Below are 24,714 nucleotides of genomic sequence, written 5' to 3'. Positions count from 1 at the left end.
TGAAGATTCGTGCAAAAAAGTACGAAAAAGTGACGTTTTAAAAACAATGATCACTGGGCCTGATTCAGACCCGCTCACGAGCGCTGAGCGTTCGCAAGCGGGTCGATATTGCCCAAATGCGCATGCGCACGATGGAGGCGCCTCCATCGTGCGCATGCGCGAGACCTGAATAACGACAGGGTAGCCGTCGTTATGGGTCTCGCACCAAAGGGGGCGTGCTGTCGATGGTGAGTGACAGCACGCCCCCTTTGGTGGGCGTGCCGGGGGCGTGGCTGCCCAGACGGAGGCGTTCCCATGGGAACGCCTACCGTCTGGGTCCGGCCCCACTGACATCACTAGTGATGTCAGTGGGATTGATTTTGGCTCTGATAGAGCCAAAATCACTCCAGGGCTTGCGGTCAACGAGACCCTAACGCAAGGGTCTCGTCGCAAGCCCGATGGTCGCGATGGTCTTGACCATCACGACCATCATCATGGACACTCGCATAAGCTGTGGGTGGTAACCCACAGCTATGCGAGCGTCCACGAGGCCGCTTTGCAAAAAAACAAAACACGCCCTGATTCAGAGCGGGCGCTCGTTCAGAGCGTCCGGCTCTGAATCAGGCCCTCTGTGTCTTGTCTTATTTATTATTGGACATATCTTGTTCTTTTATGTGGTATTTCTAATATTTATTCACAAATTCAGTGATATAAGACAAGTATGTCAAATCTAACTTATGTCGTTTGCAGCGTGATTGTATATATTCTGATATGTTGGATAATAGCAGCTGGGGATTGATATTCCACTTTATAATTGTGTTGCTGGATAGATCATATTCTGTTTATGATGCATGCCTGGTATATGGGCTGCTTATCACTGGAATTATGGTACTGAGATATATGTCCCCTCACTTGAAATACTGACAATTCCCCTATTTGATCGTCCCTCTGCCGCTATGATACAATCCTCTATGTGCGGACTGTGTGCTATATTGCTACTATAGTGCTACTTAGTGTCAGCGCTGACACTAAGTAACAATATAGCACACAGTCCACACATAGAGGATTGTATCATAGCGGCAGAGTGGAATATCAATCCCCAGCTGCTATTATCCAACATATCAGAATATATACAAGTATCAAATAGATACACGAGATACATTCTCCATCAATACTGCTACAATTTTGACACAAATATAACTGACTAGTCTGAAGAAATAACAGACTAAGGACCTCATTCAGAAACGCTCGCAAGATGCGATCGTTCGCTTTGAAAAAGGGGCCGGGTATGCAAATCAAGCGTTCGCTCTTAGCGCTGTAAGGACGCCCTCTATGTCTTAGTGAGCGATGGCAGTTAGCGTACGCCGGACTATAAAACCTCCCACCTGTCACTCGCAGCACACGTCATCTCCGGGAAGTGTCTGATTAATCGTGAACATCGAGGGCCATGCTTGGGGTTGACCTAAGCTACCCCAAGCACTGCGAGCAGTTCTGGCTAAAATACAACCAAGTCACGTGTGCAATGACGCTACTTTGCTAATTATGCACACCCATTAAACGCCGTTCTGACGGTCAGACACGCCCACGTTCACAAGCACCTTCCCCTGTTACCACCCACAAACCAAGCTGTCACTCAAAGTAGCGTCCTCTCTGTGTACTACAAGCGCTCGATTGTACATCACAGACGCTAGTTTGCATACGCGCACTGCGACATAGACCCACGCGCAGATGTGCGAAAATCGCTCCTAACGAGCGGCTCTGAATGAGGTCCTAAGGTTATCAAGAACGACATAAGTATTAAGCCAGAAACATTTTTTAGTGTTATAATATCAGTAATAATATCAATCACACTGCAAACGACATCAGTTAGATTTGACATACTTGTCTTATATCACTGAATTTGTGAATAAATATTAGAAATACCACATAAAAGAACAAGATATGTGCAATAATAAATAAGACAAGACACAGTGGCCCTGATTCAGAGCCGGACACTCTGACAGAGCGCTCGCTCTGCATCAGGGCCGTCCTTCTCTTTTTTTAGACCAGCCTCCTGGTCGCTCGCATAGCTGTGCTTGACCACCCACAGCTATAGCGAGCGGCCAGGAAGATGGTCGTGATGGTCAAGACCATCGCGACCATCAGGCTTGCGACGAGACCCTTGCGGTAGGGTCTCGTTGCCACAAGCCCAAGAGTGCTTTTGGCTCTGACAGAGCCGAAAGCACTCCTACTGACATCACTTGTGATGTCAGTGGGGCCGGCCCTAGACGGTAGGCGTTCCTATGGGAACGCCTCCGTCTGGATAGCCATGCCCCCGGCCCGCCCACCAAAGGGGGCGTGCTGTCACTCAACATCGACAGCACGCCCCCTTTGTAGCGAGACCCGGAGCGACGGCTTGCCCGTCACTATCCGGGTCTCGCGCATGCGCACAACAGAGCCGGCTCCTTCGTGCGCATGCGCACTGGGCCAACATCGACCCGCTTGCGAGCGCATAGCGCTCGCGTGCGGGTCTGAATCAGGCCCAGTGATAATTGTTTTTAGAACGTCACTTTATTTTCTTACTTTTTTGTCACAAATCTTCACTATCAAGTTTGCAATAATTGCAAACTTCTTTAATATACCAAAATAAAGGTTACATTTTAAGGATAGATACGGACATCTGCAATTAAGTTTTCATTAAACAATCTCTGAGTGCACCTGCAGATCTCATCTCTCTATTATCCTTTTATGAAAAATTATTTTTATAAATATGTAATGATGAGTTTGGTAGCACTATTGTGTTTTCCCAATCAGTAATGATAGATACAGATTGACAGAACTAATTAACAAAAATTGAATGAAAGCCCTTGCAAGGGTAGAAAAGGGAATTTATGGGGATTTTTTGCAAACAATAAGTAGATATACCAATTAATTAAATACATTTCTGTGCGGAACAACTACAATTATAGGAAAGTGACTTACAGTACAATACAATGCAGGACAAGGACATGGATAATATATATTGATACATTAGCGACCATAACACCCAATGCAACAGAGCATAAGCACCAAGTGTTAGGTGCCCTAGTGGTGGGTAAGAAGTAGATGAAAATAAAGTAAGGAGAAGCACAAGAGGGTAGAGGGCCCTGCTCGCAAGAGCTTACATTCTCAAGGGGAGGGGCAGACAGACGGGCATGATACAGATGGGGAAGACAGGGAGGGGGGAGCATGTAGCAGCAAGTTACTCGATGTTACCGATTGTTTCTCTCTGTTGACCAAGTATACGGATGCGAGTATGGGGAAGTGGGCGTCCTTATGTCAGGTTGCGATCGCAATGCGAATGCAAACATTACCATGTCACTGCTGATATTAGCAGCTGCCTTGTATATGTATAAGCAGAATAGCGATCCGCAGTGAATGAGGCCCTGAGACGCCTAGGATAGAGCTAACAAGGGCACAAATTTCTTTCCAGAACAGAATCAGCTTCGGACAACTCCACCATATATGTAAAAATATCCCAGTATCCAGCCCACAACTCCACCATATATGTAAAAACGTCCCAGTATCCAGCCCACAACTCCAACACAGACTAGAGATCTCGGGCTGCACTTTGTGTAACATAGAGGGGACAGAATACCACCCGTAAAGCAAGTTATAGGCTTTCTCGTTTATACGCACTTATAGAACTAGAGGCCACATTGGATTATATATTTTCTCCCAGTCTTCGCTATGTAAGGTTTCCCCTAAGTCAGCTTCCCATGCCCTCTCATAAGAATCTTTCTCCTCAGGGCACAGAGACATGAGTTCCGTGCACAGTGCGGAGATTAGCTCTTTGCTGCCTTCTGCCCTTGAAGCTGGTTTTGGGGCCATTTATCATAAAGGTAACACAGGAGATATCAAAATATCTCCTGCTTACCTTTCTCGCATGATGTGGCCGCTGTCCCCATACACTAGTATCACATATCTCCTACTTACCTTCCTCTCCCGGAATGACCCACTGTCCCCATACACTAGTATCACAGATATCTCCTACTTACCTTCTGTTTGCAGAATGGCCCGCTGTCCCCATACACTAGTATCACAGATATCTCCTGCTTACCTTCCTCTCCCAGAATGGCCCGCTGTCCCCATACACTAGTATCAGAGATATCTCCTGCTTACCTTCCTCTTCCGGAATGGCCCACTGTCCCCATACACTAGTATCACAGATATCTCCTACTTACCTTCCTCTCCCAGAATGGCCCGCTGTCCCCATACACTAGTATCACAGATATCTCCTGCTTACCTTCTTCTCCCGGAATGGCCCGCTGTCCCCATACACTAGTATCACAGATATCTCCTACTTACCTCCCTCTCCCGGAATGGCCCGCTGTCCCCATACACTAGTATCACAGATATCTCCTGCTTACCTTCCTCTCCCAGAATGGCCCGCTGTCCCCATACACTAGTATCACAGATATCTCCTGCTTACCTTCCTCTCACAGAATGGCCCGCTGTCCCCATACACTAGTATCACAGATATCTCCTGCTTACCTTCCTCTCCCGGAATGGCCCACTGTCCCCATACACTAGTATCACAGATATCTCCTACTTACCTTCCTCTCCCGTAATGGCCTGCTCTCCCCATACACTAGTATCACAGATATCTCCTGCTTACCTTCCTCTCCCGGAATGGCCCGCTGTCCCCATACACTAGTATCACAGAAATCTCCTGCTTACCTTCCTCTCCCAGAATGACCCGCTGTCCCCATACACTAGTATCACAGATATCTCCTGCTTACCTTTCTCTCCCGGAATGGCCCGCTGTCCCCATACACTAGTATCACAGATATCTCCTGCTTACCTTCCTCTCCTGGAATGGCCCGCTGTCCCCATACACTAGTATCACAGATATCTCCTGCTTACCTTTCTCTACCGGAATGGCCGCTGTCCCCATACACTAGTATCACAGATATCTCCTGCTTACCTTTCTCCCACAATGTGGCTCTCTGTCCCCATACACTAGTATCACAGATATCTCCTGCTTACCTTCCTCTACCGGAATGGCCCGCTGTCCCCATACACTAGGATCACAGATATCTCCTACTTACCTTCCTCTCCCGGAATGACCCGCTGTCCTCATACACTAGTATCACAGATATCCCCTACTTACCTTCCTCTGGCGGAATGGCCCACTGTCCCCATACACTAGTATCACAGATATCTCCTGCTTACCTTTCTCCCACAATGTGGCTCTCTGTCCCCATACACTAGTATCACAGATATCTCCTGCTTACCTTCCTCTCCCGGAATGGCCCGCTGTCCCCATACACTAGGATCACAGATATCTCCTACTTACCTTCCTTTCCCGGAATGACCCGCTGTCCTCATACACTAGTATCACAGATATCCCCTACTTACCTTCCTCTGGCGGAATGGCCCGCTGTCCCCATACACTAGTATCACAGATATCTCCTGCTTACCTTTCTCCCACAATGTGGCTCTCTGTCCCCATACACTAGGATCACAGATATCTCCTACTTACCTTCCTCTCCCGGAATGGCCCGCTGTCCCCATACACTAGGATCACAGATATCTCCTGCTTACCTTCCTCTCCCGGAATGGCCCGCTGTCCCCATACACTAGGATCACAGATATCTCCTGCTTACCTTCCTCTCCCGGGATGGCCGCTGTCCTCATACACTAGTATCACAGATATCTCCTGCTTACCTTTCTCCCACAATGTGGCTCTCTATCCCCATACACTAGTATCACAGATATCTCCTGCTTACCTTGCCCTCACAATGTGGCTCTCTGTCCCCATACACGAGTATGGGGACCTAAATTCATCAAGCTCCGAAAATACAATATTTTCAGAGCTTGACTGCGTGAGTATTCGCTATCTTCAAATGGAGATTGCTCCTACATACCTGCACACCCCTATGGAAAGGAGTCCTGGGTTGCAAAGAGGGATCCCTCCTCCCCTGTCCGTCTCCTTCCGCCGCACGCCGGGGGTTTGTGCGCCTTCGTCAGACTCGGCAGTGCTAAGTTTTACTGCTACGAAAGGAGCAGTGAAAACATTCGGGGAGACGGCTGATTTAAGGATCAGCTGTCTCCGCGCCGGAGCGATGATTAATTGCTCCGGCACTCGCCACGAGTTAGAATATTAATTGGGCAGACCCAGATAATTAACATGATGAATAGACCCCAAGAGGAGGAATAAATGTGTCACCGTTTGGCCCGGTTGCTCACACAGAAGATAGGTAAATGGCCGGTGTTGGCCTGATGGGGTAAGGGGCTGCTCCAATGGGTAACCTGGCAGGAGAGGGGTTAAGTGATACTGGGTAAGGTCTTGTTCCGGAAAGGGTTATTTGATGCTCCCGTGGGAGTTAGGAGATACTGGGCAAAGCTTTACCTGAGAAAGGGTTAATGCATCTCCTAGTAGACGTTGTACTAAGCAATGCAACAAAGGGTTAAGTTGCCCAGTAATGGCCATTATGGTGGATGATGAGTTAATTATGCAGTGATGGGTAGAAAAGGGGTTAATGGATGCTGGGCAAAGGTGATAACCTGACAGGTTTCATGGTAGATCCGGGGTTAAGTAACGCTGAATTGAATGAGGTCTTTAGAATGAATCCTTTGGGGCCTTCATTCCCCAAAATACACAGATATTAATAGAACAGAGCTAGAGAAAAGGTCAGAGCATAACGTTCACCCTGTGTGTGTCGCTCTCTAACATGATGGGATAATACTGAGCGTTGTGTTAGGCCGGACAGATGAACACGGAGTGTGTGTGTGTCTTACACTCGGCTGTGCTCTCAGCTGTGAATGTTCAAACACTGGGAGAGGAGTTCAGCTTCCAAGTGACTACCAGGAGCCGCCCGTACACTGATAACGCACAGCGATGGCCACATTTCATTGTAACAGGAGAGCCGCGTATTCCACATCATGGTGTCTGGCCCACAGACCGCCAGTTGGACATCCCTGTCAGAGATAGGCGTGATACAAATGGTCGACATTAGTTTGGTCTACACCAAAATGTCAACATGGAAAACGGTCGACATAAAAAAAATGGGACAGTACAGAAGGACAACAGTTGCAAATGGATGACAGGTTCAAAAGGTCGATATCGAAATGGTTGACACATTTTTTTTCCAACCCTAATCTTCACCCTAACCCTCCCTCCTAGTGCCTAATCCTAACCGTCCGTCCTAGTGCCTAACACTAACCGTCCATCCTAGTGCCTAACCCTAACCGTCCATCCTAGTGCCTAACCCTTTCTCCTAGTGCCTAACCCTACCTCTCCCCTTGGTGCCTAACCCTAACCCTACCCTTGGTGCCTAACATTAACCCTCCCTCCTAGTGCCTAACCCTAAACGTCCGTCCTAGTGCCTAACGCTAACCATCCATATAAGTGCCTAACCCTCCCCTTGGTGCCTAACCCTAACCCTCCCCTTGGTGCCTAACCCTAACCCTCCCTCCTAGTGCCTAACCCTAACCATCCATATGTGCCTAACCCTAACCCTCCCTCCTAGTGCCTAACCCTAACCGTCTGTCTTAGTGCTTAACCCTAACTCACCCTCCTATTGCCTATCCATAACCCTCCCTCCTAGTGCCTAACCCTAACCCTCCCTCCTAGTGCCTAACCCTAACCCACCCTTCTAGTGCCTAACCCTCCCTCCTAGTGCCTAACCCTAACCCTCCCTCCTAGTGCCTAACCCTAACCGTCTGTATAAGTGCCTAACCCTCCCTCCTAGTGCCTATCCCTAACTCACCCTCCTACTGCCTATCCCTAACCCTCCCTCCTAGTGCCTAACCCTAACCCACCCTCCTAGTGCCTAACCGTCCATATAAGTGCCTAACTCTAACCCTCCCTTCTAGTGCCTAACCCTAACCGTCCGTATAAGTGCCTAACCTTCCCTCCTAGTGCCTATTCCTAACTGTCCCTCCTATTGCCTATCCCTAACCCACCCTCCTATTGCCTATCCCTAACCCTCCCTCCTAGTGTCTAACCCTACCCGTCCCTCCTAGTGCCTAACCATCTGTATAAGTACCTAACCCTAACCGTCTATCCTAGTGTCTAACCGTCCGTATAAGTGCCTAACCCTAACAACCCCTCCTAGTGCCTAACCCTAACCGTCCGTATAAGTGCCTAACCCTAACCATCCCTCCTAGTGCCTAACACTAACCCTCCCTCCTAGTGCCTATCCCTAACCCTCCCTCCTAGTGCCTAACCCTAACTGTCCCTCCTAGTGCCTAACACTAACCCTCCCTCCTAGTGCCTAACCCTAACCATCTCTCCTAGTGTCTATCCCTAACCATCTCTCCTAGTGCCTATCCCTAACCCTAAGGCTGGGTACACACAAACAATTTCTGTCCAACCATCCAACTAGTTCACTGGTTGGAATGAAAATCTGGTAACGTATGGGAGTAACTGATGATCAGCAATTTGCTCCTAAATGCCAGAAAACAGATGAAAATGACGTCAGACAACTTTATTAAATGGTTGATTGAAACATTTTTTTCAAACAACAGTTTTTGTCCATTTTCCGGCGTTTGGGAGCAAATTGCTGATTGTCATTTAATTTCATTCCTTACTAGGTTTTCATTCCAACCAATCAACTAATTGGATGGTTGGACAGAAAATCTTTACGTGTGTATCCAGCTTTACCCTAACCGTCCCTCCTAGTGCCTAACCCTAACCGTCCCCCCTAGTGCCTAACCCTCCCTCTTAGTGCCTAACCCTAACCATCCGTTTAAGTGCCTAACCCTAACCCTCCAGAAGTGCCTAACTCTAACCCTCCAGAAGTGCCTAACCCTAACCATAAAAGAAAAAAAAAAAAAAGTGTCAACAAGTTCTGTGTCGACCCTCTGAACCTGTCAGCTTTCCGTACGGTTGACCCTTTGTCATGACGACCAAATCATCGTCTACCTTTTGTATGGAACCCGTCGTCAGAGACGCATTTTTCATCAGTGTAACATAAGCACACAGTTGAACGTACGTTCATTTTGCGGACAGATCTTGTGTGTTGGACACTGCAAATTCTCCGGAGCCGAGCATATGACACTAAAGATGATACTGAGTCAGGCAACGCAATCAGATCGTAACTGTGCAGTAACAGGGCGCTCCTTTAGTGGGGCAGTGTTGACGGAATCTCGGCGATGCAGAGTTGGGCGTGATGATGTGCCTGCTTTCAGGTGGCTCTCTTGCACCAGGGCTGGCACACATGTGCGCTGATAATGATGATGGCTGGGCTGGCACACGTGCGTGCTGATAATGATGACGGCTGTGCTGGCACACGTGCGTGCTGATAATGATGACGGCTGGGCTGGCACAAGTGCGCGCTGATAATGATGACGGGTAGGCTGGCACATGTGCGCGCTGATAATGATGATGGCTAGGCTGGCACACGTGCGCGCTGATAATGATGATGGCTATGCTGGCACAAGTGCGCGCTGATAATGATGACGGCTAGGCTGGCACAAGTGCGCGCTGATAATGATGACGGCTGGGCTGGCACAAGTGTGCGCTGATGATGACGGCTAGGCTGGCACAAGTGCGTGCTGATAATGATGACCTCTGGGCTGGTACAAGTGCGCTCTGATAATGATGACGGCTGGGCTGGCACAAGTGTGCGCTGATAATGATGACAGCTGGGCTGGCACAAGTGCGTGCTGATAATGACGGCTGGGCTGGCACACGTGTGCGCTGATAATGACGGCTAGGCTGGCACAAGTACGCGCTGATAATGATGACGGCTAGGCTGGCACAAGTGTGCGCTGATAATGATGACGGCTAGGCTGGCACAAGTGCGCGCTGATAATGATGACGGCTAGGCTGGCACAAGTGCGTGCTGTTAATGACGGCTGGGCTGGCATAAGTACACGCCGATAATGATGATGGCTGGGCTGGCACACGTGCGTGCCAATAATGATGACGGCTGGGCTGGCACAAGTGCGTGCTGATTATGATGACGGCTGGGCTGGCACAAGTGCGCACTGATAATGATGACGGCTGGGCTGGCACACGTGCGCGCTGATAATGATGACTGCTGGGCTGGCACAAGTGCGCACTGATAGTGATAATGGCTGGGCTGGCACACGTGCACGCTGATAATGATGATGGCTGGGCTGGCACACGTGCGCGCTGATAATGATGACTGCTGGGCTGGCACAAGTGCGCACTGATAATGATGACGGCTGGGCTAACACACGTGCACGCTGATAATGACCGCTGATCTGACACACATGCGCGCTGATAGTGATAATGGCTATGAAAATAAACGTATGAATAAAAGCAGTGCGGTCGCATTGATAATTTGATATATACAACTTGGCATACGGGCGAATATCAGTATTTTACACCGTGCACGCAATGTGGGTGTAAACAAGGACGACCTGCATTCAACTCTACATAGTCACCAATAAACTGAGCCCCCAACACCCAAATTGCCAGCGGACTCATACATTTTGTCTACCTTCCCCCTTAGGGACCGCACCCTAAGTTAAGGGCTCCATACATTAGCGACGGATTGCCGCGATCCTGCGATGCTGCAACCTGGCATCGCAGGATCGCAGAAATCCAACATGTTGGATTTTCCCGATTTGACGATCGCGATCAAAAAATGATCATGATTGTCTAATTGGAGACATTTAACATGTCAAATTTCAGCAATCCTGCAACGGATCGCTGAACATCGATGGTGGACGGTCGGAATTTACCATCGCATTGCTTCATTGCGACAATCCATCGCAGATGTATGGGCAGCTTTACTTTATAAAGTAAGCAACCTTTGGCAGTCCAGCTGCTGTGAAACTACAAGTCCCAGCATTGCGACACAGCCAGAGTCTTAAGACATTTTGGAAACAAGCATTGGCTTACCTCTGTTTTCCGCTCGTGTAGAGCTTTAATATTCCACCAGTAAAGACAGAAGCTCAGAGACCTGAGAGGCGCACCTTCCCCCAGCATCAGACCGTGGTGATAGGGAACATATTTGGTATCCCAGTAATCCGGACAGGCAGCTGAGTATAACGCAGCTATCACACCAGTGCCAGTACAGCCAGTGCAGTCTCACACACACATGTACTGGGACACAACCCCCTGACTGCTGTGTAGACCAAGGGGCGGAGCGTAGAGTGTGGTGGGACCTTGTGATGATCAAACCAACAACCCATTACTCAGCTTTTGTCTTCTATTTATGCTTTGTTATTCTTGTATAGTTTCCAGGTATTCCAATAGGTGACGCAGTATATTATGTCAACGCTGACTGTGTCGACGAGAGCATGTTGACATGTTCATTATGTCTACATTCACCATGGCGACATACAGCATGTCAACACTAATGAAATGTTGACATGGTCATAACGGTTACAGTGTCTCTTTTGAACCTTAGATTTTTATTAGCCCGCACATGCGCCGATCGGTGGCCGCTGCTACCCCGCCCCCCCAGTGCCAAGCCTCACCCCCGGCGATCACGGACCCCCCCCCGCAACCCCTCCTCAATTGCACCTACCTGCATGTTCCGGGCTCCGGTGATGTCCTCATGGCTCCGGTCAGCTGACATCCCATACTGCACTGGGACCAGGTCACCTGATGACCAGGCCGCAGTGTAGTATGGGAGACCAGCTCCGGTCCCTGGACTCGGGAAAGTTAATTTTTTTTTTTTTTACAATTTTTTTTTTTTTTGCAGTGTATCAGCATGTGGTCTGTATAGACCACATAGCTGATCACTGGGGCCGGCTCCGGGCTCTGCTGTGCATGTTAGAGCAGAGTAGGAGCCTGGTAACTGGGGGAGACCCTGGATAACGCCACCTCCAAGTGCCGTTATTATCACAGGGCCGCCCCCGGTATTTTTTTTCACAATTTATTTTTAGTAACTTGCACACAGATCGCATTTCCCATTACAATCATGGGAAATGCGATCTGATTACTAAAAATAAGTGATACTAAGGGGTTGGAGTAGAATTTTACGAATTCTACTCCAATTGCCCTGTAGTAACTTTAGGTGATACTAAAATAATGTAAAAAGGATGTGAAAACACAAAACAGCCTTTATCACTTTATTTTAGTAAAAATAATGATAATAAATAGAGCCTTTAGAGAGCACCAGAATGTAAATGATGAGGTATCTTCTGGTCTGTTGGTTTCTATATACATAGAAAGGGCATTAGATATTATCTGCTTAGCTTCTGGGTTCACCAGTAGGTGTTCTCCCAAACACCAGGTGCCCGGGGGGGTTCTCATCCCAATCTAGTGAGACCTCCGCATGATCAGACCATGCAGCCGGTAGAATCAGTGATCGTTTAACAGAGGGTAAAGACCATTTGTCTGATATGGCCAAATCTATACGAGAATATGACTTGTGTACCTGAGAATAAAAGGTGTAGTCTCTCTCCCCGGGGTGTCCCGCCCTCCATATGTCGTAGAGATCATATTTGCTAAGAATTCATCTAAAGCTCTGGGAGTGATCTGGAATGGAATAGGAGCCGCCTTTGGATTTGGGGGAGGATTTATCTAAAACTTGATCAAGGACCATACTGAAGTCTCCTAACATTAGTAAGATACCTTTCTTACATGATTGAAGAACCGTGCAAACTTTCCTGATAAAGGACACTTGTTTCGTATTAGGAGCATAGACTGATACTAGTGTCACTGGGATATTGTCTAACTTACCTAGAAGTATCAGGTATCGGCCTTCCTTATCGTTTATTTGTTTATCCAAGACAAAGTTGCATGTATTGGAGAATAATATCGCTACTCTTGCTTTTTTACAAGGGCCATTGGAGGTAAAGCAATGGGGATATTTCAGATTGGAAAATTGGGGGGGGGGGGAAGGATCGTTGGAAATGGGTTTCTTGCACAGCGACTATATGGGCTCTACATTTAGCGAAATGTCTCAATGCAAGTCTTCTTTTGTTAGGAGAATTGAGACCCTTAGCATTTATGGATAATGGGGCCTATTCATCAACACTAAAATAACGTTTTTAAGGACATTTTCCTTAAATAACGTTATTTTGGTATTCATGAACAGACTTAACACAGGAGATATCACAGATATCTCCTTGCTAAGTCCCCCTGCGTTAATTTCCACACTCCCCATACATTAGTATGGGGATGTGGAAATTATGGTATTCATCAAATTCCGAAAATTATAAATTTTCGGAATTTGATGCAGTTACTATACGCCACTGTGAGGTGGCGAATAGCAGAATCCACTAACCTGTATCAGCGTGTGCAGGTCCCCCGACGAGTCCCTCCGGCGCTCTGCTCCGTCCTCAGGCTCCGTCCTGCTGGTCTGTCATGTGTGCTCCCCAGCAGAGCACAAGAAAGTTTAGAAAAAGAAAAAATAATTTTTTTTTTTCTAATCTGCCATGTGGTCTGCTGGGAAACCACATGACAGACCAGCAGGACGGAGCCAGAGGCTGCTGCGCGGGCAGGTAAGTCGGGGGGGGGGGGGAAGGTGAGCGGAGGGGGGAGGGTGGTGGGGGGGGTCGGGGGGGGTACGAAACTTACCGCATCTGTAGGCAGTGCTGCGCATGCGCTGGTTTTACAGATGTAACAGCGCATGCGCGGCACTGTTTCCAGATGCGATAAGGTAGTGTAGGCAGGAAAAGTATCTATTTCCCGAAAAGCTGTCATCGCAAAAATGACAGCTTTTCGGAATAGATACTTATGGAGAGGTGGAATGATGAATTCCACCTATAATTAGCTAGAACTCCATGAGAGTTCTAAAGCTAATTATCTCCATTGAATTTTTACGTTTAATGAATAGGCCCCTATATCTTAACCATTAGGATAACGAAAGGTATTGCTGGAAATTAACGTATCTGAACCGTATTGTGCATAGAACGAGGCCTGCGTAACATACAGTACCTGGAACATTGTTGTATCAAAAAAATTAAAAAAGGATAGGCAAAATAAAAGTGGAAACAAAAATAAAGAGAAAATAGTACCTAAAAGGGACTATCAATGACCGCCTTCTTGGTGGTACATTGGGGTGAGTGACCAGTGGGGCAAATAACCCCCATCGCCCGAAATTGGAATATATAGACCTAAGAACTCAGTAGTCATTACAGAAAAAAAAGTATATCAAACAATGAACATTATGTAAAACATTCCCAAAAATATAGATGCACATCCCTTAGACATAAGTGCAAAACAAGCAAAACGAGATACTCAGGTCTACCACTCCAATGGGCAGATCCAAGAATTAGCCCAACGTTATGCTGCCCTTAAACAGATTAACTAAAACTCAGGATTTCACACAAAAGGAACAGCCTGAAACGGCAATTATATCTATCGCTGGTCACAGTAGGTGTGTGTGTTTGGAAAATATTCTGAAAAGGATATGAGGTGTTAAGAGCCAGTTAGTACCAGTCCCTGTTAACACGAAGGTTGTTCGGGATTTTGTTTTCTAAGTTCCATGTCACCAGGAGTTGGATACCTTCAGCTGGATCTGAGATGACTGTGGTAGCACCATTCCTAGATTTTATCAATTTAGTGGGGAAGCCCCATCGATAATTGATGGACGCCCTTTGTAGTGCTCTGGTAACCGGGAGAAATGATCTTCTCAAGGCCAGCGTTGCTGCTGAAAGGTCTCCAAATATTTGAATTTTTCCTAATATGGCAGTATCCGCAGACCTTGCTGCACGAAGGATGGCTTCTTCTAATATGATGATAATGCAATCGCATCAGAACATCTCTAGGAGCGTCGGTAGGCGCATTACGAGCTTTGGGTAATCTATGGATACGATCTAGTAGGAAGTCCGAGATCTGTGTAGTAGGTAGAAGTTTCATAAAGATTTCCGTTACATGATCCGTCAGCTCTGAATTCGAAATTGTCTCCGGGATCCCTCGGAATTTAAGATTGTTGCGCCTAGACCTATCTTCTAGATCCGCGGTCTTATTCCTAAGAGATGTGACCTCTTTCTGTAGGTCCTCATGGAGCGTGATCAGTTTATTATGTGATTTTACTACTTCTTCTAATTTATTCTCTAGGTGATCAGTACGTGTCCCCAATCAGGGTTGGACTGGCCCACAGGGGTACTAGTTAATCCCCCGGTGGGCCCCACTGTCTGAGGGTCCTCCCCCTCCTCTAGGGATCAGGTTCCAGACTGTGCACTTGAATTATACAATATACATATGTTACATTATACTGCACAGGACTATGGTGTATTTCATACAAACTATTGCTGTTATTAATCTGGTATATTATCATGCATGCACTCAGTATTTACTATATACTGTATATATATTTTTAAAGGGGCCCAGACCATGCACTTTCTAATGGTTAGACAAGCCTCTGTGGAGGCTAGCCACACCCCTTCTGGAGGATGGCCACACCCCTAAGTATGGGCCCCCAGTGGGTCTTTCATGCCTCAGTCCGACACTGCCCCCAATTCATCCACCGATTGCTGATAGGATTGCAGTGCCGCTTTAAATTCTGTTGAAATATCATCTTTAAAGGAGGCCAGTAGCATTTTCATAGAGCCCATTGTAAGGGGGGCATCATCTGAAATGTCTAACTGCCGAGAGGCAGAAGGTGGGGAGTCAGCAGGCGGGGTACTTAAAGCCGATATATGTTTACTGCTTTTAGTATGTGTGGAACCAGCTTTGGCGTTTTGTGAGGAAGGAGATACTTTGAGAAAGGAGACTGGTGGGACAGTCGATGAGGGTTTTGGGCGTTGAGGCGCCATTGTTGATGAGAACTGAGGACACGTAATTATGCAGCAAATGTGAGTGATAACACTGTCGCTTGATATCACAGGCGGGCGACGGAGGTTAGGAATGGAGTTAGGGAGGGTTAGCCATCATTTTGCAGCAGTGATTATATTATAATGGTAGCCTATAAGCTTCACCCATACAGCTTTAGGTAAAATAGCCTAGAAACTTGCTAGGCAGTGATATTCTTGCCCCTTTTCTCCAATAGAGGGTCCAAGTCAGCCTTTACCTGGATGATGAAGAGAGGGCCTGCTGGTGAAGTCCTCAGGGTGACTACTGAGGTAGGTGCTCTCTTGTTTAATCTCCCCCACACCTGAGAAATAGATAGATGGTGCCTCTGTAGTATACAGAAGGGTCTGGAGGCAGAGGGCTGTGTGACAAGATGGCGGACCTCCGTGATTCACGGGGCTTTAGAAGCCGCTGTCAGGGGCCAGAAAAGTCCGCAGAAGGGTCCCATGATGAGGCTCTCCGAAGGGAGAGGCAGCTGCACCGTCTTGAAAGCAGCAGGGGCCAGTGGGGGCAGCCGCGACAATGATACGGCAGACGCTCCGCGGCTCCGGGAGGTCTGGTAGGCCCCGGTCGGAACAGAGGCCTGGATCCACTCCCAAGCTCAGAAGGTGGTAGTGGAGGGTCACAGGAGATTGTAATCACCCGATGGGGCTGGTCGTAGCATGTTGACCGGCGTATAGAGGTCGTAAAGGGCAGGCAGGTCCCTACAGTGTTTTTTTGAGGTAAGGCGATCCCTATTGCTAACCCGTAGACCTAACCCCAGGGCCATAATTAGGGAATGGCACCCTCAGACCCTCCAGCATGACCTGTTCCAGTAGGTCCAAAATGCACTGCTCCTGGACTTCCTGATTGCAACCACCTGTGCTGAAACGCCCTTCTAATTAATTACCTAATTCAACACAGGTGATAGCCAGGGCCGTCTCTTCCTTTGGGCTTGTTGGGCAGCTGCCCAAGGGCCGAAGCTACACGGGGCCCAGCCAGCAGCAGGGATCAGGCGGCTGCAGCAGCAGAGGACTCACACAGGCAGGAAGTGTTTTTTTTTTCACTGTCACTTTCTGCATGTAACTGACGCAAGCTACTGCAGAGTGCAGAGGAGAAGCCAGAGATCACCCGCGGAGCTGCTGACAGACCCGGCTCCACCACACAGGATAAACACAGGATAAAAGGTAAGAGCTGGATGAGGGGAGGCAGTTACATTTGGGGAGTGGGGGCTGATGGCACTACTATGGGAGGGGGAGACAAAGACATATGGGGAGTAGGGGCTCAGGGAGCTGATGATACTGCTATGGGGAGGGGGAGATATATACATATGGGGAGTGAGATATTGGGAGTGGGGCCCAGGGGGATAGGACACTGCTCAGGTGGACTCCATCATCCACATTGATAATATGGGACCCAGCGGCGACGGTCTTCCGGCATCGGGATTTGAACCGCTGGCCATAGGGCCGGCAGTCATTCATACTGATTCCCAATACAGGCAGCAGGCTCTCTTGTGTACGATATGGTGGCTGTGTCATATCATTGTTCTGGGAAGCATATATGACCATTTACATTTTTTTCCCATGAATGGGTGGGTAGGGTCCCCAGTGCATTGCTTTGCCCAGGGCCCACACTGCTGTTAAGACAGCCCTGATGATAGCAATCATTAATTAGGTGGGAAGGCCAGGAGCAGAGCAGTGTACCCGATGGAAGGGGTCATGTTGGAGGGTAGGCACTCTGCAGCCAGTCTGTACACCTCCAGACATGCACCCTGCCCTCTGTACAGCAGCTCGGCGCATCCTTAGGGTGCCTTTGACATCGCCCCCTCCGCACAATATCATGACATCACACACTTAGGGGGCGGGACAGCACAGGGCGCAAAGCAGCCCTGATACGACACTGCCTGACCTAATACTCATATTCACATTTTTCACTACGTCAACATTCTGTCCGTGTCGTCATTTGCAAGATGTCAACATGTTAGATGTCAACATCATGACCATGTGAATGCCGCCATAGTGAACGTGGACTTCATGATTGCATACCCCAATCAGCCCCACTTGCATTCACTGTGTTATTCAGCCACCTTCCATGTAAGACACCAACAGCAGTGTCATGGTGGCTGAGACTGCTGGGTATTGCCAAGCACTGCCGTGTTATCATGGGCGCACTGGTACATTGGAGCATCTATCGGTATACCAGTCTGCTGCTGTGTATTCATGGTGATGAACGCTATCTGAGGGGTCCAATGCTGGCAGCTGGTCCTATTCCTAATAAACATGAGGCGAGTTCACAGAAGCATCCCAAAATCTTCATCTACAGCCCCATATATGCTGAACAAAGCAGCTCCCCCTGCACTGATGAGCTTTTTGGGTGCATTATGGACCTCATTCAGAGTCGGTCATTGCGGCCGCACGGTCGTAGGGGAAAGGGGCCGGATATGCAAATGAAGCGATCACAAGTTGCGGTCCTAAGATGAGATCGTTAGCTGAACGACCGAGGGTAAGAAGCGGCCGTAAGACTAAAGAACGCCCCCTTCTCGATCACAGCACACGTCATCTCCTGGGATATAAGGATTAATCGCGAGCATCGGGACCCATCGGAGCTGATCGTAGAGCTTAAGGTTGACCATACCCTCTCTTAAGCTCTACGATCTAGTCAGTGTAAAAACCTCCCATGTCACGTGTGCCATGACACTACTTTGTTAATTATGCACTCCCATAAAACGCCGTTCGCATAATTAGACACGCCTGCGTTCGGATCTCCACTCCCCTGTTTTCAAGCACCTTCCCCTGTTACCACCCACAAACGCCTCATTCTGTCACTCAAACTACCGACCTGGCTGTGTTCAAGGAGAGAGAAATTTCTGATCGTAGCCGCTAGTTTGCGCACGCGCATTGCAAACTTTACGCATGCGCAGTTTAGCGAACATCGGTGGCGTACGACTGTGCGGCCGCAACGACCGACTCTGAATGAGGTCCTATGTCCCTATTTGAAAAATGGAGGGGCGCCAATGCTCTTTCTGGCACAGGGCACCAAAAAGTCTAGTCACGGCTCTTATGATTATATTGCACAGTGTGATCTGAGCTATATTACCTATATGATAATATTACAAAGAGTGCTCTGAGCTATTACCTATATGATATTATACAGTGTGCTGTGAACTATTACCTATATGATCATATTATATAGAGTACTCTGAGCTATTACCTATATGATAATATTATACAGTGCTCTGAGCTATTACCTGTATGATATCATACAGTGTGCTGTGAGCTATTACCTATATGATAATATTATACAGTGCTTTGAGCTATTACCTGTATGATATTATACAGTGTGCTGTGAGCTATTACCTATATGATAATATTATAGAGTGCTACGAGCCTATATGATATTATAAAATGTGTTCTCCGCTATTACCTATATGAAATCCCTGCATGGGACTAATGATAGACGTGAAAATCCCAACGCCTATCATTATCCACCCGCCAAAATCCTGACATACCGAATGAAGGTTAGTCAGTGTCGGGACCTCTTAGCCGCGGGAGGGGGGTAGATTTAGTGACTCCCTGGGGGACTTATGGTTAGGCACCCCCCGGGAGGGTTAGGCTAGGGGAAGGGGGGGTTAGGCACCCCCGGGGGGTGGTTATGGTTAGACACCCCCCGGCAAGGTTAGGTTTAGGGTGCGGGGAGGAGGGGTTAGGTTTAGGCACCCCTGGGGGGAGGTTAGGGTTAGGCACTAAAGGGGGGGTAGGTACCCCTAAGGGAAGGTTAGGGGGGGAAAGGGAGTAGCGATACAGTGTGCTCTGAGCTATTACCTATATGATCATATTATATAGAGTGCTCTGAGGTATTACCTATATGATCATATTATATAGAGTGCTCTGAGCTATTACCTATATGATCATATTATATAGAGTGCTCTGAGCTATTACCTATATGATCATATTATATAGAGTGCTCTGAGCTATTACCTATATGATCATATTATATAGAGTGCTCTGAGCTATTACCTATATGATCATATTATATAGAGTGCTCTGAGCTATTACCTATATGATCATATTATATAGAGTGCTCTGAGCTATTACGTATATGATCATATTATATAGAGTGCGCTGAGCTATTACCTGTATGATCATATTATATAGAGTGCTCTGAGCTATTACCTATATGATCATATTATATAGAGTTCTCTGAGCTATTACCTGTATGATCATATTATATAGAGTGCTCTGAGCTATTACCTATATGATCATATTATATAGAGTGCGCTGAGCTATTACCTGTATGATCATATTATATAGAGTGCTCTGAGCTATTACCTATATGATCATATTATATAGAGTTCTCTGAGCTATTACCTGTATGATCATATTATATAGAGTGCTCTGAGCTATTACCTATATGATCATATTATATAGAGTGCTCTGAGCTATTACCTGTATGAAAATATTTCTATTATTAATAAATGTATTCTTAGTGTCTCCTGCTCTCCTGCTGTTGGAGGCGCCAGCTCCCGGAGTTTGACGCTTCCCATTGTAAAACTTGGCCACAGAGCCAGGAAACCTGGAACAATGCGGACAGACTCAGGTGTCCTCAGCACGGTCACAGCTCACAGCTTGCAGCGTTGTGTAAATAGTAACATGTCCTGCAAATGACTCTTGTCACCTAAGTAACTGCGCCAGTGTATGTTCTGTGTGTATGACATGTGCTAAGGTGCCTACACACACTAGATGATATTTTGCACGATTTGGCCGATTTCGACGCATCGGAACGACACATCATGCAAATTGTGTAGTGTCCACGAGCGATAACGATGGCGATGCGCATACCCGCCTGTCGTCTGTCGTATCCGCAGATATTTCCTGCAGCAGGTAACATCTGACAATCTCATACACGATTTTGTGCAGATCGTTCATGTTTTGGCACTAACGAGCTATGGAACGATGTATCGTCCGATCTGCGTCACTTGACTGACATATTGCAGGACACTTCCCGTATCCACTTTGTGCAGCATCGTGTGGTTGAAGGAGCAGGACATGGAGCAGCTGGCACATGCGATCGCGTTCTTCTAGAAGTGGTAAGTATATACAGAAGTGCCGCTGGCCACCAATGTGTTTATCCGCTGACCACCAATGTGTGTATCCGCTGACCACCAATGTGTGTATCCGCTGACCACCAATGTGTGTATCCGCTGACCACCAATGTGTGTATCCGCTGACCACCAATGTGTGTCCACCCCTATTATATATACCCTTGTCCATTACTGTGTACCCACTCATATCTATATAGCCCTGACCACCAATGTGTGCCCACCCCTATTGTATTTACCCCTGACCACCACTGTGTACCCACTCATATCTATATAGCCCTGACCACCAATGTGTGCCCACCCCTATTATATATACCCTTGACCCCCACTGTGTACCCACTCATATCTATATAGCCCTGACCACCACTGTGTGCCCACCCCTATGCATATAACCCAAACCACCAAATGCGTATTGTTGACTACTGACCCTCAAAATGTCTATTTTAATATTTTATTTTAACTAAACATTACAATGCAATTACATACACAGACGGAAGTAAACCAGTTTAAACTTTATTATAACTAAAAAAAAAATATCAACATTAAAAACACTATAACAACTTAAATTATAGCATTTCTAATGTTGAGTTAATATTAAAAACAACATAACATAATTACATTAAACCACTATAAATAATAACTCTTTAAAAAATTGTCCTTTTAATGAATGTTTTTTTTTTTTCTAATAGAATAGTCTTTGGATAAGGAACGCTACTTTATAACCGGCTTCCTGGTGCTCCACCGCTCCAAAGAATGTCTCGTAGTCCACTCGTAGTCCACTCAGGACTATGCCAATAAGACCAAGAAGCTCTTGGCGCTGGAGGAGTTGGCCCAATTCAGCAGCCAGTACCACCCTGCCGCGTCAGTTAATTTGGTGAGGAAGAAGATCCAGAACCTCCGGACACTTTTTGTCAAAGAGCACAAAAAGTTTGAGGAGTCCAGGAGGTCTGGAGCCGAGGCCGAGGATGTGTAACATCCCACCTTGTGGTGCTACAGTTTAATCTCCTTCGTTCTGGAGCAAGGGATGGCCCTCCGCAGCTTAGTCACCAGACGCAGCAACTCCTGGAAGGTGGCGTTATACATGCGCAGGAAGTTGCGGTAGTCATCAGGATTGTTCTCCCGAATCTCTATCAGCAGGGACACGTGAGAGCGAATATCCCTCTGCAGCAGCCACTCCTTGGTCCAGCATGCTCTCCTCCTTTGCTGGGCTCTCTCCTTCACCAGCCCCAGCATAGGCGACCATAACTCTACACCGATAAGGATCCATCACCACAGAATGCAGGATAGAAGCACTTTGTAAAGCCAGGCAAAAAGCAGAGCACAATAGCAATGTACAGCGTTCAGCAGGAATACACCAAGCCTCACTAGTCACACAGCAGAAGTGCACAGACCTAAAATGGCGCCCGCTCTATAAACCCTCTAGTTAGGCCCGCACATTATTTACATTTTGCTGAAATCTTGAAGATAATCATCAGGTGTTTGGTTAGCAAACAATATATTGTGCACAATCTAAAGATTTGGAAATCGTTAACGACGCATAAAATATCGTTAGATCGTTGGTCAGATTGTACACTTTTATGCACCATATCGCGTCCTGGAGTGACGGGGAGCTGCCGGGGAGAGTTCAAGGGAAATCGTTCACAACATCGCAACATTTGCGAGTCGTCTAGTGTGTAGGTACCTTTCATCATTGTATGATCTGTGTGCTGACATGTTAGTTATGGGTACTGCACCATTGTATGTTCTGTCTATTACACGTCAGTTCTGTGTGTATGACACATGTCAGTTATATGCACAGCACCTTTGTATGTTCACAGAATTGCTCAGAAACTCCATGTTAATGGAAACAATATATACAGTGTAGATGGAATGTTAATAATTAAATAGGGAAAGTATTTAATGTTTGATAATCACACGCTCAGACCCGGTATCTTCTCCTAGATCCAGGGAATACAGGAATTAGCCGATTTATAGGAAGCAGACGCCACAGTTTATTATTTATTCACATTTCTGTTCATTGATTTTATGTTTTGTTTCTCTCGGTCGTGTTGTTATTTATTTTCAAGATCTGATATACAGTACTAAGAAAATATAGTGTAGATAAAAATAAATTAAAAACACTGATATCATACAGTACATGGGTGCCCTCCCCACCGCATTATTCTTACCATAGAGTATGAGGATCTGTGTTCAGGTGCTTTGCTGCCATCTTGTGGTCATCATGAACCTCACAGTACGATAAATGCACAGCTCAGATTTACCGTATGTAAGTTTGGAAACATTTATGCAGCACCAGCCGAGCTGGCCCTGGGCGTAGGCCATATAGGCGAATGCTTAGGGTGTCATTGCTCCGTGGACACGGACAGTGACCACCCCTGTATCGCTTTGCACACCTTAGGCCTGATTCAGGAGTCACACGCAGATTATGATGTTCACCTAGCTGAGCAGTTATGTGAAACTGCGCAGACGTAATAAAATTCTGAAAACCCCTACGGCTCCTGCGTTACACAGAGCGTGCGCACAAGGATGCTGCTGCGTTTGGGTCAGACGGTGTCAGAAAAGTGATGGGCGTTCCTGGTCGGTGGCTAGTAGTGCACTCAAAAATGGTCCGTTCAGTGGGCGCGTTATGGGAGTGTCGCTGGAGTGTTACTAAAAGCGGCTGTATTAGGACACACAGACGCACCCATCGGTATTACAGCGTGTATGGGCGCTCAAAGGTGGGAGTCTCTGTCCATGCAGATTCAGCCTCACAGGTGTACAAAAGAGAAGGAGCTTGTAGCGGAATAAGCATAATGTCGCAGACGGGCGACCGCTAATAGTGGCGGCTCCACCGTGGATCTTTCCACCAACTCAGCGCCAGTGAGGAGAAGGATGGAGGAGCAACCAGCAGGCCAACGTGACTCTCCCAGCAGTGTGACCACGCCAGCGAGGAGATATATATTTGTGGCATAATGATGTGAACTGGGGGCAGTAATGTGGGGCATAATGTTGTGAACAGGGGGCAGTAATGCGGAGCATAATGATGTGAACAGGGGGCAGTAATGTGGGGCATAATGATGTGAACTGGGGGCATCAGTTTGTGGCATAATCAGGTGAACTGGAGCAATGTAAAACCTTGGGCACTGACCTATTATTTGAAGGACAGATAGATATTGATGGTAGAATACGCCTATTACGTTTGTATGGTATCTTGTTTATTTATAATATATTTAGAGTTTTGAGTTTAGTTCTTTGATATCTATGTTCTGCGATTTATGATTTAAGCGCTGGTTTCTTTAAATTAAAACTAAAAGACGCAAAGACAAAGCTACGCAGTAGTTTCTGAGTGAGCGTATGGACGCAGTGTTTGGCGCAGTAATGGGGGGGGGGGCAGCTATAATCTTGCCTAGTGCACCAAAGTGATCCGAGCTGGATCCGGGCACCAGAACAAAATTAATGGGTCAGAGGAAATATGTGTAATAGGAAAAGCATCTTAAAAAGATGCAATGATGCAATATGAAGGACTTGTGTATGTATTAAAGTATTAAAACACTTCTCCAACACCAAAGGGTATTGCACGACTTCTATAGCCATCGTATCTAGTGCCTGATTCATTACGGCTCGCAACTCCGATCGCAGCTGTGATTATGCAAGCAGTCTCTCTGCGAAAGTATGCTAATATATGCGCTCGCTATGCCGTCACAGCCCAAGATAAAGACGCCCACTTCCCTATACACATCCGTAATACCTTGCAAGTCTGCGAAAACATCGGTAACATCGAGTAACATCGGAGCCTCACGCACAATTGCACTTTACTCAGAAAACGCTAACCTTCCAGCCAGTGGCGGGCTGGGCCGGAGGGCAGGGTGCCATCTGCCCCCCAGGCCGTTACAATTGTACAGCACTAGGGCCGCCGCTGCACTCTATGCATATACCAGTGACAGCCGAGGAGGGGCCTCAGCAGCTAAATTTTACTTAAAGCACATAAAGA

At 47.2% G+C, this 24,714-nt stretch overlaps 1 protein-coding gene across 2 annotated transcripts in view; it reads right to left on the bottom strand.

The window, feature by feature from the left end:
* The window catches only part of SLC38A5 (solute carrier family 38 member 5), a 62,610-nt gene extending 51,603 nt beyond the window's left edge, over window positions 1-11,007 (bottom strand). The window contains exon 1 of one of the 2 annotated variants that reach the window (XM_088470507.1): window positions 10,820-11,007. The gene's annotated coding sequence lies outside the window, so the exon portion shown is untranslated. The remainder of the gene's footprint in view (window positions 1-10,819) is intronic. The other variant, XM_088470503.1, reaches the window with a different exon arrangement.
* Window positions 11,008-24,714: the final 13,707 nt, after the last annotated feature.

Source organism: Taudactylus pleione, unplaced genomic scaffold (genome assembly GCF_031769625.1).
Source record: "Taudactylus pleione unplaced genomic scaffold, aTauple2 ptg000013l, whole genome shotgun sequence".
In the NCBI taxonomy this organism is placed as follows: Eukaryota; Metazoa; Chordata; class Amphibia; order Anura; family Myobatrachidae; genus Taudactylus; species Taudactylus pleione.
The sequence above is the reverse complement of the archived record's forward strand: the minus strand, read 5'-3'. Positions and strand labels throughout refer to the sequence as shown.